This window comes from Bos mutus, chromosome 3 (assembly GCF_027580195.1).
Source record: "Bos mutus isolate GX-2022 chromosome 3, NWIPB_WYAK_1.1, whole genome shotgun sequence".
Lineage (NCBI taxonomy): Eukaryota > Metazoa > Chordata > Mammalia > Artiodactyla > Bovidae > Bos > Bos mutus.
The window spans coordinates 17,664,607-17,680,108 of record NC_091619.1 but is presented as its reverse complement, the minus strand read 5'-3'; the positions used below and the strand labels follow the sequence as shown (position 1 = coordinate 17,680,108).

General features: G+C 41.6%; 1 protein-coding gene across 1 annotated transcript in view; it reads right to left on the bottom strand.

Moving 5' to 3' along the window:
* The window catches only part of OTUD7B (OTU deubiquitinase 7B), a 57,614-nt gene extending 48,321 nt beyond the window's left edge, over window positions 1-9,293 (bottom strand). The window contains exon 1 of the mRNA XM_070367182.1: window positions 8,982-9,293. The gene's annotated coding sequence lies outside the window, so the exon portion shown is untranslated. The remainder of the gene's footprint in view (window positions 1-8,981) is intronic.
* Window positions 9,294-15,502: the final 6,209 nt, after the last annotated feature.

The window sequence follows — 15,502 nt, the reverse complement described above, 5'->3', positions numbered from 1 at the left end:
AATGAGTCTGGCCACAGAAGTATACTGCCTCAAATGCCATCAGGATCAATTCCCAGGAGTTTCCTCATTGGGATGATATCACCAATCAATTTTCATTTCATTTCTCAGGAATGTTTGCTCTCATCTTCTATAGGAAGTCAGTCTTAAATGCACTCAACATTTATGTACATTTTTATATAATTTACAGTGCTGGATGTTTCTTTATAAGCTTTATTTTTCATAAAGGCCACATTATATTGCTCATAATTACACAGCTCACCAACTCAGAGGACTGTTTTTATTGTTTTATTCATTAATTAACCATTTAGTCACTAAGTGCCTAAATGCCTAATATGTTTATGTTACTGTGGCAAGTAAATATGAGGGATATAAAGATAAAAGAAACTACTTATCTCCTTTCAAGGAGCTCACAGTATAAAAGAGGCAAGCCAAGGGCATAAATAAACTAAAATACAAAAATACACAACTACGACCAGATCAGCATCAATAAAATGATAGGCGGCTTTAGAAATAGGAAAGATTACAGCTTGCAGGAGGAGAAAAATCAGGAAAGTTTTCATGGAAGATAGGGTTTAAACTGGGACTTTGATGGTAAGACTATTTCACAAGACAAGTGGGGAGGGCAGTGGAGGAAACAGGCTTAAAGATCAGGTGATTAAATGAACTAGATCTACATGTAAATAGTTCTGAAAAACAGCACTGAGAGACAGGGTTGCAAAAAATACCTGCAGTATGATTCTGATTTTTATTTATGATTTCAAAATAAAACTATATGTTGCTTGTGCCTACATTACACATTTTTTTTAAAGTATAAAACATAAAATGCAATGATACATACCAATTTAGGCCAGTATTCATTTCCCAGGAAAGAGGAAGGGGATAAGGATGCAGAGTAGGACTTTGGCTATATCTAATACTTAACAGTTTATATCTTAAAAACAGCAAGAAATCTAAAATAAACCTGACAAAATGTTAATATCCACTAAATCTGGGTTGTGGGCTCAAAATTATGTCAGGGTTTTTCCCCCTGAACTTTCCAAAATATTTAAAATATCTTATTATTCAAAGTGTTTAAATTAAGAAAGGGCCCGGAGACTGGAAGAATAGGGGAGTCATTAACACAAGAGTAATCAGGAGCTGGTTTAGGTTCCCCTAAACTTCCAGAGAACACTTGACAAGCTCCGTTTTAGACTGAAGAGGATCCTTCATATCCCTCACCCAGTGTGCACAAAAAGCACTGAGAGCATAGTGGGGGGTGGGGGGGGCAGTGGGCGGAGGCTGACAAATATGGACAAGAAAGAAGTATTTATTGCCATCCTAGATCAGATAACTGAAGGGAATGAGAACCACCTTCCCACGTAACTTAAATGCCTGCGTAACCAAGTCATCTCCCCTAAAACAAAGCCAAGGAAACTTCCAGTTACATAGGAATTCAGATAAAGACTCACTATGAGTGGCTATTCTGTGCCTCCTCTCTCTCCACCCCTCCCCCAAACACTCACAAACAAAAACAAAATGTACCCTTGCCCACTTGAGAAAGAATTAAGAATTGGCAGCTCTGCTGAAGTGGACAGTCTCCAATCCAAGGCCTTTCTCTAGAGAAGATGTTGACAGAGCCCAGAGGAAGGAGTAAGGAACTCATAAATCAGTTTTGATGAAGGCTTGTCAATGGAAGATATCCATCCTTCCACATCCCCCTCATGTTCCAGCTTTCCCCAGGGGAACCTAAGGACCGCTAAGATGTCCTCTATCCTATTCTGTTCTTCTCCAGCAAAAAAAAGACTTAAAACACAAAATCCAAATTCTTACATTGCACTTTAAACCCAAACAATTTACCTTCACAAAAACCCAATGACTTTAAAAACATGGGGAAGAAAGAGGTAGAATCCAAGAATAATGACAAATCTTTTTTTTTTAGATATACTTTTTGCTGGTACCCAATTTATCATAACTTATTTCTTTTACCAAAGTTTCACTGATACAGCTTAAAACTAAGTTTAAAAGAAAACTAGAAGGGAACTTAGTAGGAGAGATGAATACATCTGCACACACAATAAAACAAATACCTTGACATCCCTCCACATCTGAATCACTTGAATCACTGAAGAATTCTAACATCCTAGTCACTCTGCTCCAGGGCGTCCAACTGCCCCAGGCCAAAGCCCCAAATCCCCATGGCACTCTTAGGGCAGATATTCCTCAGTCAGACCCGGGAAGATACCACTGCTCACTCTCGACTAGAATAAAGGACGATGGAATGAAATGACAGAAGTCCTTCTGTCTTCAAGCACAATGCAGCGTGGCAGAATGGAACAAACACTGCAACAGGACTTGTGAGGGAATTAGAGAGGTGAGCTAATATTTATTAGTCACCCACTACATTACAGCCATGAATACTGAATTTCAGACTAAGCCATCACTTCACTACTTCTGTGATCCGGAGTAAATCTCAGGTATTCCATCTGAAAATCAATGAGGGAGACTAAGAAAGGGGAATAGTCCCTCTTGTTCTCTGATTCTATTTCTACAAACATGATCACTCAACAAAAAATGTATTAGTAAGTTATTTCAAAAGTCTTTTGCTCTGTTCCTCTCCAATCTACTCTCTCTATACCACTGACAAAATAATCTTTCTAGAACATGAAACTTTATCACTTAATGTTTAAAAACCCTTAAATGGCTTATCATTTCATGCAGCGCAAGATAAAACTGTCCATGATCAGCCTTACCTAATTCTCCAGCCTCATCCCTGACCTCCAACCCTGTCCTCCAACTATAATATTAATAACTACTTAAAAGTTACCTGAAGAAGTCTGGCTGTTTCGTTCCTTTAAGCATTTATTCATGCTGTTTTCTCAGCCTTGAGTGTACTTCTCTCTCTAATCTGTAGGGTACATCCTTAACTCATCTTTCAAGACTCAGCTCAAATATCATCTCCTCTGGGAGGCACTTTCGAACCCTCTGAACGTCCAAGGCAGAACTGCCCCCTACATACCTTTATCACAACATCAATCACACTTCACTTCATCTATATGTTGACACATCTGTCTTCCACTAGACCCACGAACTCCCTGTAGGCAGAGAACTTGTCTGACTTATCTGTTTCCTCAGTGCCTAAGACAGTGCTCACAAGGTAAGACACATTCAAAGGACTGATGGAGTAGGGAAGACAGGAATGGAAAAGATGAAAGGAGAAGGAAAAACTCGATTAAGATGGCCTGAAGAATAGAGAACAGTAGTGCTTATCGGTACCACAATCTGTGGCCTTCTGCTCTTTCCCTAAACTCTAGTCTTCAGAGAGCTTATTCATTTGCTTGGCTACAGCTATCACAGCAATGTTAATGAACTCCAAAACCACACTTTCAAGCATTATTTACCCCCACCTCTCCACAAGCTAAGGCTCATCTCTAACAACTGGAACAGCTTTCATTTGGACATTTCATTGCCACTTTTTAAGTTCAAAACGTTTCCAATTGAGCTCATCATATTTCCCTAAGAAATGAGGAAACCTCCCCAACTTCTTTACTCCAGTCAATGTCTCAGAAACCCAGGCTTAAAACGCCATAGTCACGTTTGACGGATCACTCTCCTTCATCTTCCACATCCAGTCCTCACTGATTTCAATTTTCCCTTCACAATCTTTTTTTCACTCTTTCCCCTCCACAACCCTAGTTCAGATCTCATCACCTCATACACCCCAGGTGCTCACCTCCCTTCCCTCCAAGCCAAATTTTCTGTTATCATCATATTATGATCCTATAAAAAATTCTCAGTGGTTAGCTGTTTTCCATTATTTAAAATCTAAACTCATAAGCCTGACTTTTAAGACCCTCTATAAACACAGCTCCAAATCAACCTAACCATCTTTGTTTTATGACTATTCACTGCAACTCAGGTCAGTCTCATTACCACCCCAAGAACACCCCAAGTACATTCCTGTTTCCAAGTTTTTGCTTGATCTCTCCAAGCTCCAAAATGAAATAATTTTTTTGTTATTTGCTTCATCTTCATTTCCTGCACCTAATACAATTTTCTAAAGATCTGGAGTAAACTACAATTCCTCTGTGAAATCACTCATAATTACCTGAGTATTCTTCTCCCCAAATACTTATGGTTTGAGATCTGTATTATCCAATTGGTAATATACTTTCATATTTTAAAATTTTCTCTGGCATAAAGAAGCTCAGTAGGTATTCACCTCTTCCTATTCCCCTTACTCCCAACTGGACTGTAAATTCCTCAAGGGCACAAAACTGTCATTTTTTCTGATCCTTCATACCACCTAATAGAACCAAATTCACAGCAAGTCACAAAAAATAATAGTTTAGTGGTCTCTCCTAAGCAAAACTATTTCTTATAGTCTAAGGTATAAGACATAATTCTAAAAAACACAGTTACAAATAATCCTGAACTAAACTGCATAAATGAAAATGCCTGATTTTTCCACCTCTGAATTTTAGCTTAGAAATACAATCTCCTGACTTCAGTGGTAAATAATAATCCTCCGCCCATGACATCACAAGCACATAGTTCGGTAATGATTATGAGAAGGCTGGGGTAGGCAAGGATGAAGGAAAACAAGTCAAATGAAAGAACAAAGATGGAAGAACAGCTGTGTGATTTTTTTTTTTTTTTTTGGTTTACTTCTTAAGCATGGACATGTCGCCTTCCTTTTTCTCTTTTTTTCTTAAATTGGCCATATTTTCAACAAGTTTACTTCAGGAGGAAAAAATCTAATAGATTTTCAAAGGAGCTAATACCGGCAGAGCCTATACAAAGCTCAAATCCTTTGAAAAGGCCAGCTTAATCTTCAACAATGCAGTCTGATACAACAGGACTTCTCCAGATATTGTGAGTAAAGACTTATTCAGAATGCAACATAGGCATCTTCTACCAATCGCTCTTAGGAATAAAGCAGACAGCTGAGAGGCCACATTGGACCCACACAGATATTTGAAAAGAAATCGGTCTTCATTAACAGACTCAGTGTAGCCCAGTCTTAATTATCCTCATATGGACTGTTCATTTTATGGATTTCTGAGGCAAAATTTTTAATTCAAGATTGATGGTTCTTGACTATCAGTATATTTTCCTATCAGGTAATTCAGGTTTAGAAATAGAAATGCAAATTCATTCCATCAGTATGATCCCCAAACACTAAAATAAGTATGATTTTTAAAACAAGAAATTTCTTAAGCTCTGAATTACCTAAACTAGTGCTCCCTACAATAGCAGAGATAACTGAAAGTCAAATGCACTTGAAACACAACACTGTCCTTACCATAAGCTTGAAGAGAATCCAACCATAGACGCACGACTGCCTCACAGGCTGGTACAATGTGAGACAGTAACAAGCAGAGTTCAATAGAGTGAGTAAGGTGTGTGAATACAAAGACTTCTACAAGGAATCTTACATCTCCTGGCTGATCTCTTTAGGCCTGGATATTCCAGAAAAGAAGGAGTCACAGTGTATTGGCGCTTGCCTCCTTGTCCCTGAGTTCCTGGACCAGAGGGCTCACTACTTCTCACTAAATCCATCCTTTGTTCAAGGACCTACAATGACTCTATTGACCCTTTCATCAACACCCAACAGAGTCTGGCCTCTGAGTCCCCTCCACCCTCTTGCCTGCTCTACCCATGACTTGAGCAACCCACATTTTCTCTAGTCATTCTTATTTATTCTCCCCACAAACACAACTTAGTCATTCATACCATAACTGCACACTGTACATTCTATACTTTCTGCCCAGAAGATCTATTTCCTTTTACTCCCAACACAAAATAACTATTTCACTTACTTACTCACATATATTATATAAATAAAGATGGAGAAGTAAACTGTCCAAGGTCACAGTAGAGCCACGATTTGAACCAAGATCCACCTAACTCCATACACCACGCATCATTATGACTCTAATCCATAACCTCCCAAGTCCATTTCAAATTTTCCTGATTCAAATCTTCTCTAATTTACCTCATTCGTCTTCACGTATCCCATTTGTAGCACATTAAACGTGGTTTTGTTTACATGCTTTTTCCTAAATGTTAAATCTTATAATAACAGTCTGCTTTCTCATTTATGTACTGCCTTCCCCAACATCACCCTGCTCCCAAGGGCAAGAACATCTGTTTTTTACATCTTTCGTATCTCCCCAAAGCCTGTCACTGGAGCTTGGAGACTGTCTTATCCACAGGAGTGTTCAATCATTATTCAGTAAGGATTTATTACTTTAAAAAAAATCAACTTCCTTCTTGTATCATACTGAAAAATCAACTAATTTCAGGCATTCATGAAAAAACTGTTCTGCACCTATATTCTAGTTACACCATCTATATTCTAGTTACACAGATTTTAATTATCTCACTTATCAGGGGCTGCTGAGTGGATTCCAGGCTGCCATTCCACAGCTCCTAAGCTTGCATAGGAAAGATACTGCTGAAGTCACACTTCAAAGCATTGTTTCAGGATTTTTTCCCTGATGGGATGGGTGTCTGGGGTAAGGAGAAAAAGTGCTCCCTTACAATGTCCTCTTCCAGCATACTTAGCATGCTTGAGACATTCAGGAGCTCTAAAACTTTAACAAATGGCCCCATAACAATCTGAAAACTTATTTTTAATACTGAGTTATTCCATCATAATTCACTTAGTAACGTATATTGAAACTCAAAATTCCAAACAAAGCCTCTGACAACTAAAAACAGTGATGGGCTATTGGGTTGCCCTACACTTATAGGATTTTATTCACCCCTTCAATCTCCACCCCTAACCCCAACCCTGGGAATAATACAGGTAGTTCAACTAGGGCAAGTTGCTAAATACAGATATAAGCTGAATTTGCCAGATATCATCACTAATAATGGCACCAACTAACTCACAAATTAAAACAATTATTGGTAGTCAACAGACTCTGGAACAGTGTGTGTAATTTTGAAAAATTAGATAGTACCCTCCAAATTAAATCATTTTCAATAGGAGCCCCAAAGAAAGAGATTAAGGGAAAAAAGCATCAGGAAAATTTCCAAGTTACTGGCAACATAACTACATCAAAGTCCAACCAATAATTAACATCCATTACTGGTCAGCCTGCCTTATACAAGTCAGTATACAGACCTTTCTTTGGCAAAGGTTTACTTTTTTTTCACAAGGAAGTCTTTGGCATTAAATGAAAGGGATAAGTCAAAGTAGGCAAAAACAACAACAAAAATGACAGTAGTTTGAAAACTATTTTCCTTCTTTCCTTTCTGCTTCAAAGCATACTGTCCAAAGTGGGTATCTGTTCAATTCTAAATTATTCATTCATGTTAATGGATGATTATCGGTAGAAAGGTACTGATAATCCAAAACAGAAAAAATCGAAAAATAATCTATTTCAGTTTTGGAAAATCTTTTCAGTGCGTTTAACTTCTCAATTACTCCTGGCATGACCTAATATGTGTATTCATTTGTAATCTCTAAGTACAAAGTAACTGGCCACCAACTTAGGGAGGTGCTCCGAGGCATGCCGAGTAGCTAGTGGAAATTAGAACAGACTGGTATTCGGCTTCCCCGTGAACAACATCAATTTATTTTACAGTCCTGTCCAGCCTTCAAAATATCAATAGACTAGCACAGCAGGTTGGTTATTAACCTTTAAAAGAAAGGCTGGGAAAAACAATGAGGACAAAGAGTATAATTGTTTGCCCATAATGTATTCATTTGTAAATTATGCACAGCAAATGTTTAATTACAAGTCTGATTCTCCCTAGCCACCCAGCATAAGTCCCTACTGTCTTCTCCATCAAGAATGCAACCTCATTTATTAGGAAGGAAATTTTCTCTCTTTTAAAGTTAAGTAGTATAGAAAATGTTTTTAAAAGATTTAAGACTAGCTACCCTTATGGACCCACCTTCCTACTACTTCTTCCCTCTGTCCTTTTTCACTTGAGAAATAGGTTGAAAGACAAAGGGTTCCAGCGTCCTCTAACATCTAAATATACAGTACGATAAGTCAAAGACTAAACAATTACCTGTTTCTGATTTTATAGAAAGTATTTTATACATATATGAATTACAAGTCAACTAATTTTTGCCTTTGCATTCACGAAAACTCCCTAAAGAGTTGGGGAGAATCTCTTATATAAAACCTATTTTAGTTTAATTTTTATATTTATTGTGCCCAGAGAAGCCACCTAGGTTCCAGAGACTAAACACAGAGGTAGAGAAGGGTGAGAAAAAGAGAGAGGAAGAGAGACAGAGAGGGGGAGAGAGAGACTCAGAGCGCTGGTCCTTGTGAGCTGACAAGCTAAAAATACGCCGGCCCAGTAAACAAATCCCATTCCATCCCGACCGGAGCCACACCGTTAACCTAGTAATTATGAGAAGAGGAGTGAGATCACGCAGCCCCCGGCTTACTCATCATCAGCTTCTAAAGTTTCCATCGGCTCATGGCAACTTTTTTTTTCCCCAAAGTTCATAAGCCTGCCATAGAATCAATCTATCTTTCTATCACTCTCTTTCTCATATACACACTTCTTATTCGCTCCCTTCCTCCATTACTGGACGCACCTCAGTTTAACTATCGATATGGCAGAACAGTTTGGTTTCTGCTCATTTTGAGACTTTAAAATGAACTTTATCGTACTATGAGAGTAGTAGCCGGCACTCCTAGCCACCTTAAAATTCCACCATCCCTCCCCGAAAGTCTAGCTGACAAGGAGAACCGTCCAAACTGCCCAGCACAGCTAAGGGAGGCCACGAACGGGGAAGGGGGACTGGGAAGGTGGGACTCAGGTGAAAGGGAGGAGTAACGGAAGAAAGGTTGGGACCAAGCAAGGAACAGTCAGGGAGAGGAGCGGGTGCCGAGAGGACACGGCTCCGGGTGAAATACAATCAGAAAGGAGAAGAGGGACAGTGGCGATCAGAGGGTCAGAGTTTGGGAGTCTGAAGAGGCGGGAGGGGCGGGAACAGACGGGGGAGGGTGACAATGCGGGGGCTCCGTTACCCTCGCGGCTCCTGGGGCAAGGCCCTAGGCCGGGGCGGAGCGCGGGGCCCGGCTGCCTCTCCTCATTCCTCGGCTGTGACCCAGGGGTCCGGCCGGCCCCTCCCCCGTCGACGATGGAGGCGGAGGCGTTGGCTGAGACTGAGACCGCGGCTGCTGCTCCGCACAGGATCAGGAGCTGGAGCCAGACAGGACTGATCTGGACTGGCTTCCCCAGTGGCTTTTTGCCTGCTCCACACTCGGTCGCCACTCGGACTCCGGGCTGCTGGTTCAGGATCGGTGGTTTTCGGCCGTCCGGCCGGAAACAAGCGCCAGTTTCCGGCCGGAGCTGGTTGGTGGTGACACTCAAGCGGCCCCCGAGCCTCCTCCCGCCCCGCCCCGCCCGGCCCGGCCCGGCCCGGCCCCGCCCCGTAACAGCCCCGCCCTGAGCGCCGCTCCCCAGGCTACGACCAGTTTGGCGCTTGCCCCGCTCCTGAACCCGTGTTTTCCTGGCGGGTGTTCCTAAAGTCCCTGGTCTGGAGAGTTCTTGAGCCGGAGTTAGATGGGTACTGGGTGGACTCTTGAGACTTTAAGGTGTAGTGAGTTGGACACAGCCCTTTGGGAAGAAGCAGAAAGAGGCGGGGTAGTTCTAGAAAGGTGAGAGAGATGAAAATTTTCAGAGAACCAGAAGACTGAAATTCTAGTTACCCTACACGATCATTCTGGACTGACCGGAGGAAAATTAACAACGCTTCTTCCAGATCAGTCTCCACCCAGTTATGCACTCTCTCTCCTTCACTCCTGTAGTGAACATGCTTTTCTCTATAAACACTCAATATTTGTTTACTTGCATAACAATTATACCCTCTTGACATATCTACTTTAGATAGCGCAATCAAAACAAGTTATGTTGTGCTTTTTTGGTAACGCCTTTTAACAACAACTATGCTATCGCATAGTTCATTCACAAATATTGAGTCCCTACTGTGTACTGTATGGGCTTCCTGGGGCTCAGTGGGTAAAGCGTCCGCCTCCAATGCGGGAGGCCCAGGTTCGATCCCTGGGTCGGAAGATCCCCTGGAGCAGGAAATGGCAACTCACTACTCTTGCCTGGAAAATCCCATGGACTGAGAAGCCTGGTGGAGCCGCAGAGTCGGACACAACTGAGCGACTTCACTTCACTTCACTTCACTGTGTACAACGCATTGTGCTCATTGATATTGGGATCACAAAAATGTACAAGACATAATTCCAGGCATCAAAGGCCTTACACTTTAGTACAACACATGAAGTGAAAGTGTTAGTTGCTCAGTGATGTTCAGCTCTTTGCAATGCCATGGACTAGCTCACCAGGTCCCTCTGTCCATGGAATGCTCCAGGCAAGTGAGTAGCCATTCCCTCCTCCAGGGGAATCTTCTCCACCCAGGGATCGAACCGCGTTGCAGGCAGATTCTTTACCATCTGAGTCACCAGAGAAGCCCATATTATATAAAGCAGAACTCAGGTTAAGTGCTGTGTGAGGTAGGAGGACCTGTGGCTATGAGAACCATAAGCCTTGCCTGGCACAGAGCAGACTTTTCATATTTGTTAATTGAATAAAATATTAGATAAACGTTGACTGTTTTAAGAAGAGCCATTTAATAACAACCTCTTTATGACAAACACAAAATAGGGCCACCCCCTGCTATAATCTGACCAAAGAAATGCTGAATTTTAATTCAGATTCCTAACATTGTGGCAACTGGTTTGCATTTTCAAAATGCTGTGCCCATTTCAGTTCAGTTCAGTTCAGTCGCTCAGTCGTGTCAGACTCTTTGCGACCCCATGAATCGCAGCACACCAGGCCTCCCTGTCCATCACCATCTCCCGGAGTTCTCTCACACTCACGTCCATCAAGTCAATGATGCCATCCAGCCATCTCATCCTCTGTTGCCCCCTTTTCCTCCTGCCCCCAATCCCTCCCAGTATCAGAGTCTTTTCCAATGAGTCAACTCTTCGCATGAGGTGGCCAAAGTACTGGAGTTTCAGCTTTAGCATCATTCCTTCCAAAGAACAGGACTGATCTCCTTTAGAATAGACTTTAGGCCTATTTAAAAACAAACAGTCGACTTTTCTATCCCCTGACTACTTTCTGAGGTCCTCAGATTCTAAAGGGAAGGAGAGGAGCATAGACACTTGAGAATTATCCAACTCAAGACCAGAAAATTGACACTTGAAACAGGAAGCTTCCTAGACAGCTATATCTCCTGGTAATACCCTGGGTTTAGAGTTGAAGATTTTGAGCCTGGGACCAAACTAAGGTCACAGCCACTCCCTTTGCCAGCTAGATCTGAAGTAGGAGGAAAGATCCACAGATGAGGAGTCTCAAAAATCTAAAGCTGTCTTGTTTCACTAAGGCCCTCCCAGGACCAGGTTATGCCCATCTGTTAACTACGTCTTTCTAGTCTTGACTCCAGTACTACAGACTTATTAGGACCAAGTATGAGGTTCAAAGGCACGCTCCACCCTCAGTACAAGGCCGAATTTTACTTTTGGCAGTGACTATGAAAAGTTTCCAAACTTGAAAGCTGGGCCAAGTTGCTGGTCAAACTCATTTAAGTGACCATACTTTACAGGCTTGTCTGGAAATTTAGGGGCCAGGAAGTGATGGAGTTGCAGTTGCTTTGTGCCTGTTTCTTGCTCTGACCATCCATCACTCACTGTTGTTTGTGCAGTTGCTCAATGGACTGCTTGTTTTGGGTTAGCCCAGGCTGTGTGGGTAGCAGTGTGGTCAGCTGGGCTGGGAGCCAGGCCACCTGGGTTCTGGTCCCAGCTCAGCCAGCCCCTGATCCATTAAGTGACTCCCTATTCCTACGTGTCAGTTTCTCTGCCTAGGATCAGGGGACCTCTTTTGTAGTGATTCGTGGTCACTCAGGCTGTCACTATGCTAAACTCTCCGAAGCAGCTGTCCCGTGTCATTGTCAGCAGCCAGAACACAGGTGGTTATTTTTTCTGACAGAATAGTAAGGAAAGAAAGTAAAAAAAAAAGCAGAGAAGGCCCTACCTGTGTACCCAGGGCCACACACCCTTATCTGCCATTCAGTACAAAGTTCTTTTCCTCCCTAAAGGCTTGTTTCTGTTTACTCATTTTAGTGATTCTAAGGGCTGCTCAAGGAGTTCCCAGAGCTTTCACTTCACTTTATGCAGGAACAGAAAAAAAGAGCATTGCCTTTTCTGCAGAGGAACTAAAAGGAGAGATTATTTCAACACTGGGGCTAATGGATAGACTAGAGGGAAATGTTCAGAGAAAGCTATTTTGCAGCTAACCAGGAAAAAAAAAAAAACAGCAATTGTTTGCATTTATATGGTTTTGTGGTAGAAAAGAAAACCAAACCAAAATAACTTCCTTTTCACTACTATCACTATAATTTAGCCAGTGGTTATGTGGAGTTTTAAAAACTATATATTGTTTGTGCCTGGGAACCTCAGAGGACTAACTCAGAATTCTTGGGACTGAGGACCATGAATCTATATTTTTAAAAAATATCCACGGTTCTTATGAAGTGAAATGTTTTCCTACCCTGCAGTGACTGTTGGTTTAGTCACTAAATCGTGTCCAACTCTTGTGACCCCATGGAGTATAGCCCACCATGCTCCTCTGTCCATGGGATTTCCCAGGCAAGAATACTGGAGTAGGTTGCCCTTTCCTTCTCCAGGGGGTCTTCCCAAACTAGGTGTCAAACCCATGTGTACCTGCATTACAGGCAGATTCTTTACCACTGAGCCACCAGGGAAACAAATGACCAAGCAATTCCACTCCTAGATATTTACCCAATAGAAATGAAAACATGTTCACAAAAAGCTTTTATGTAAATATTCACAATAGCATTATTCGTAACAGGTCCAAACTGGAAACATTTCAGATGTCTACCAATGGAAAAATGACAAATACACTAGTCAAAAAATGGAATACAGTCTTTAAAAATGAACCCCATTTAAACACAACCAAATGGATAAATCTCAAAATCATTTGTTGAGGAAAAAGAAGCCATTTATATGAAATTCAGAGCTGTAGTTGCACATTGGTGGAGGTAGGGATTGAATAGAAAGGGGGCACAAGGGAAATTTTTGAGGTGATAGACATGTTCTGTATCTTGACAGTGATAGCTGTTACACATGTATGTCAAATTGTGTACTGAAGATCTGCACATTTCATAGTGTGAACCTTACCTCAATTTAAAAAAATAGAAAAAAATCTTGGGTTTCTTCATAACACTTAATTAAATTATAAATTTACATTTTTTCCATTCATTAGATTGCAAATGTTCACCGTTTTTTAATTATAGTACCTGGCATACTGCTTTACCCATGGCAGTCATTCATTAGATATCTAGTGAGTGAATGAATGAATGAAGAAACTGATAGCTGAGACCCATTGCTTTGGTAGCAAATATCAGACTCTATTTATACTAGGGTCACATCTAGACTTAGAATAACTTTTATATATATATACATACATACATATATATAACTGGGTCTATTTCCAGGCCTTCTATCTGCTAGCATACCTTTGCTAGATTATGCTTCCTAAAATATTTCATTGCTATTTTCCTTTCTTTTCAAAAGCTGTAGCAACATGTTGGCCACTTAACCAGTGTCCATCCCCTTCTCTCTCTTTGCTTATAGAATCCTGATCACGTTTAAGCAGCCATCCTTCTCAGTGTGGCCATGGGCTTCAGGGAGATTGGCTCCAGTGGAGGGTGGGGACTGAGTGGGAGGGAGATGGGTGAAACACTGATGGATCTAAACCAATCACGGGGTTCCATTGCCCTTGCCAGTGCCTGGCTTAGGAATATGATAAAATTCTCTCCAATGTGAGATCTGAGGAAGTCGACTAGACTTCCTTGCTCTTACAAAGAGACAAAGAGGAATAAGAAATGATTCTCTTCTGCTGCTGAGTGTGGCTGGATTTGGAACTGCTGTTCTGTTTGGAGGACAAGGTGACATACTAAGGATGGCAGAGCAAAAAAATGCAAAGAATCTGGGTCTTGGATGAACTGCTGAATTAGCCAACCCTCAGCCATCCTCCTTGAAATTCTTATTATGTAAGAATACATCCTCCTTATTGTTTAAGCCACATTGAACTTAGTTTTTCTATTGCTTGCAATGAAAAGCATCTCAGCTAATACAGCCACCAGCAACTCCTCGGTATCTATAAAATGAAGCCAGAGTTCCTCAGTCTGCTCTGTAAGATCCTATATAACCTGATCCCAGTCTAGTACTAACTCCAGAATGTGGCTTGTTAACTTCCATCTCTCCATTTGTGTTCTGCTTTCTTTACCACCAGTGGTAAATATTAACAACCAGCTATCCAGATGGAAAAGGCCCTGATTTATAGCATTTACGAATTTCCATGGTATAAATATTCCTGCTGATTAATTTCATGCTGCTAATGTGATGTCACTGAACACAGACCTGGGGAGAGACATGCAACCAACTAGCCAACTAGCAAGCCAGTAAGAGCGCTCTACGGCGCTACTACCCACCTTCCTCTCCTCTGTCTATAAGTTTTCTCACTGGAGTTCAAGGCTTAACCTGTATCATGCCCTTTTAAAGACATTCTATAAAATCTTAAACTATAAATGTCTTCACCAGTCAACACCGGTCAATTGGAATCCAATAATTGCCTTGAACTGTTAGTCTTCATAAGCATTTGCTCATCTGTCAACTATTTAGTCAATTAATTTAAGACCCTAGGAGTGGGCTTCCCTGGTGGTTCAGTGGTTAAGAATTTGCAATACAAGGGACACCAGTTTGATCCCTAGTCCAGGAGGACCCCATATGCTGCAGAGCAACTAAGCCCGTGCATCACAACTATTGAGTCAGCTCTCTAGAGCCCCATGAGCCGAAACTACTGAGCCTATGTGCCGCAACTACTGAAACCCACATATCTAGAGCCTGTGCTCCACAAGAGAGGTCACAGCAATGAGAAGCCTGTGCACCACAACAAAGAATAGCCCCTGCTCACCGCAACTAGAGAAAGCCTAAGTGCAGCAGCGAAGACGCACCACAGCCAAAAAATTAAATGAATAAATCTTAAAAATAAAAATGAGAAAGAACCTAGGAGGAAAAAAACAGCAAGAGAGAAGAGTTCAGTGATACAATTCACTTTCCCATGTCTTCTAAAGGGTTCCTAAGGTTAGGCATTAAGGGAACTGTGCTGTGCTAAGTCACTCAGTCATGTCTGACTCTTTGTGACTATATGGACTGTAGCCTGCCAGCCTCCTCTGTCCATGGGTATTCTCCAGGCAAGAATACTGGAGTGGTTGTCATGCCCTCCTCTGGGGGATCTTCCTGACCCAGGGATAGAACTCATGTCTCCAGCAGTGCAGGCAGATTTTTTTTTATAGTCTGAGCCACCAGGGAAACCCATTAAGGGACCTACTAAACAGAAAATCCTGCCTCCAGGCCCTAGGAGTGCTAAAGATCACTGGAAGGAATGTTGTAAATAGGACTTATCAGTTCTCCATTATTTCAAGTGCTGGTCCCCAGGAGAGCTATGTTAG